Source organism: Perkinsus marinus, assembly GCF_000006405.1.
Source record: "Perkinsus marinus ATCC 50983 genomic scaffold scf_1104296955602, whole genome shotgun sequence".
NCBI lineage: Eukaryota > Perkinsozoa > Perkinsida > Perkinsidae > Perkinsus > Perkinsus marinus.
The window spans coordinates 14157-17547 of NW_003207763.1; the positions used below are offsets into that span (position 1 = coordinate 14157).

General features: G+C 45.2%; 1 protein-coding gene across 1 annotated transcript in view; it reads left to right on the forward strand.

Annotated features, from left to right (window-relative positions):
* Pmar_PMAR022730 (Ethanolamine-phosphate cytidylyltransferase, putative) overlaps positions 1-3391 on the forward strand; it is a gene marked incomplete at its 3' end in the record, with an annotated part of 6272 nt that overhangs the window by 1218 nt on the left and 1663 nt on the right. The gene's annotated exons all lie outside the window — the stretch shown is intronic.

Sequence of the window (3391 nt, forward strand, 5' to 3'; positions counted from 1 at the left end):
TACTGATATTCACCCGATCATTGACTTAACTGCACTAATCCCGTATCTGAAAGCTCACTATGCATGACGGGAGTGAACTTCTTTTCTCGCAGAGCGCTCGTACTGTGAATATCACAGCCTTTTCGACCGTTTCTTCTCTTAGATTTTGGGTTGTTCTCCCGGTGCCAACGCCAACGAGGCTTTCTCACTGACCAGCAGGAGGATGACCGAATTTCCTCGAGGTTACAGGCCTATCGAGAGTGCCAGTAAAGTGAGTATCAAAAAGTCATGCTGATGGTTTGAACCGTGTCCCTAGATTGTGTATATCTCCGCGGTTTGGGATTTATTGCACACTGCACATATTGAGGCTCTCCGACTCGCTAACGATGCTGTCAAAGGCGCTGACTATCTTCTAGTAAGTACTTTAGTATTTCGTTTAGCGTTTTGGGACTCGCGTTTTAGGTTGGTGTTAGACATGATTCTTCAGCAAATGGAGAGAGGGACAGGACGATCACATCTGATGGCGAGCGTGCGTTATCCTTGCTCAGTTGCCGGTAGGATCTCCGTGGCTCATGATACTCAGTTTCGGTTTCAGCTACGTGTCTGACGTAGTATTACAAGCTCCGGAGCGCCCAAGTGCCGATTTCTTCAGAGCTTTTAACGTAAGCTGGATGGATAGCCGGAATATAGTATAGTTTTACACGTCACGTGTAACACGTGGTCTACATAGCTAGCTATCTTAGTATGAGTTGAATAGTGGGCGTTGCGAACGAACGAATTCATAATTGCGTTTAATTCGTTCAGATAAGCGCTGTCGTGGTGATAACCAATCATCCAGATTTCGACCCTGATGAATCTAAGTTCGAGAACGCTAAAGGGCAAGCAGACATCGTCAGGTTGGCACTGCCTAAAGACTCTGTTACTACGGAAGAACTTTGCCAGCGTAATAGGAGGGATCTGCCGATTGTTAATCTCAATTAGCTACTTGTAGTTAGGGTGATCCGGAATTAGAGGGCATAGCTTCAGGAGTCTTTTGATTTTTTTCTACGAACGATGCGCAAGAATCGAGTAGCTGAAATTTGTGACAATGACTGTGTGGCAACACCCGCATTCATTTTTAACCTTCTAACGAAAGTTGCAGTAGCGGGTACTTCGACAATGTTCTCTGTGTTTCATGGAAACTGTGATGATACTGGGGGGATTCGAGCTTAATCGGCGAAGTGGGCGAACCACCAGCCTGTTGTTCTCGCAACTGCACTGGTAATCTAGCTTACGCAATATCTCAAAGTGATGTGGCATTCGATATACACGGGGTGATAAACGATTTATCAGTATCGGTGACAGGTTGTCGTTGTTACGATCTTTCCCACAATCCCGACCAATAGGTTTCTGAGCGATCTTGTACTTCACATGCAATTTGCTAAATTTCCATCCTGGCAGTGTCATTCTGGGCGTGAGCCGTAACAGATTTCATCGAGATCGTTGAACTCTATCTGATGACTACGAGGTTTTGCCGATTTTCCCTTGATTTCCCCCTACTTGTCTCTTTCCGCACTTAGATTATGCAATTAAAATTTCGCAATTTTCGCTAGTTGTCGGTAACGTATTCTGCAATGGGGTCGTGACTGCTTATCCTGTGTCTTGGATTTTCGAGTTGGGAAGCCAAAGTATTTTTGTGTTAGGTGTTCTGGTGAAGAGGAATGCCTTCGAGGCGCGTAATTCTAAGAAAGTAGACCCAGGTGTCCGTGTGGTGACTTCTAATGCTCAACTCCGAGCCTGATTTATTTCTCTCCTCTTTCATCATTCCACCTCGATTATAAGTAGATAACCATCAGTGATATGTGCTTCGTAGTTCTAGTTTATTCTCGATCCAGCACCCACGGTAGTTTGTGCGCGATAACCTATTCTATTATCACCACTCTGACCGTTCGCTCATAACAGTGCTTGTACTGTGCTACGTGTTATCGTCTTTTATTGGCTGAGAACTGACCATTTTTCAGAGTGATTCTTCTCGCCAAAAATTTGATGATCGTCGGTTGATTTTGTACCACAATTCAACACGTAATTTCGTTATAGTTGTTCATTCTAATCCGCAGACTCGTTTTTTCGGGGTGTAATGTCAAAGTCCATGGCCAGCACAGCAAGCAGGAGCTCGAGAACCAACATGAATGATATGAGGTGGGTTTATTGTTGAGGTTCGGAGGGTTGTGCTCGCTCGAATGAGTCAACGCTTGTTGCTATCGCAATCCGATCATTGGTTGATCAGTCGCCGCCAGTTCATGCTCTACATATCACTGGTTATTAAATGCGATGCGCTGGTAGCTCCTGGGCAGAACTGGGGGCCAAAGATCCTACAAAGAGCTGGATGCCCATCTCAATGGCAAAATCATATCGTAGGAGTTGGGTCATGGTTGATGAGATTCTTGTATAGTTCCTCGTTGGAAACAGGTCTAGTTGTAGGCGTTCTAACATCCCGCTCTCTGACTCAGAGACTCTGAGAGAGCCTCTCTCTCTGCATGTCTGGAATTCGTCAGTTTGACTTTCCCCTCGTCGTGGTCAGCGGGCCTCTACGATGTTTAACGTTGTTATGATCCCTCATCACAGGGTTGATATCTTAGATTAGCAGATCCAAGATGTTTCAGAGGAAGTGGCAGAACATCAAATTCGAATATGAGTATGAGATAGACAGACTGGTAGCAGAAGAGTGTGCTATAGGCTCGTTTAGTTCAATGTGAGTAGGTTATTCATTTAGCATATGAGTAATCCGGTATTATCTGTATCCCTAGGTACCATCCGAACTGATTCGCCGCGGCGAGCTGGCAGTACGGTAGATGAAATCTTTTTCGTACTTAGTACTATTTTTGGATAGTGGTAGTTGTACTGAGGTTATCATCGCTCTGGCATAACAAATGGTTGAGTAAGATTTCTACTATAATATATGTTGGGTACGTGCAAATGCGGAAATTCTCTATGGGGGTTAATGCAATCACGGGAATAATGTACTTAGTAGTACTGAGTCAATACAGTGTACTGAGCTGCTTATTCTGAATCCTCGATCTTTTGTGGCGATTGTCAGTGTCATTCCGTTAGGCTCATCAATGATTTGTGCGACGGAGGCCAGATTCTGGGAGGCATTCCTTAGGTTATTCGAACGGTCTCTCGTACTTCACCATCGAGGTTGAATCGCTTCTTCTGCAGTCGCCGCCGGCTCATGCTCCACGTATCGCTGGTTCTCCAGTGACTCCAGGAAAGAACTGGGGATCGAAGATCAAAATGAGGCTGGATGACTACTCAAGTGGCAAAATTATATCGTAGGGATCGATATCGGTGCCCGAGGCTGGGGCAGTCCGAGTCGGGCTGTTACTTGTTATTGATATGGCTAATCGCTCCCAGATTATCCGTTGACAGTTCA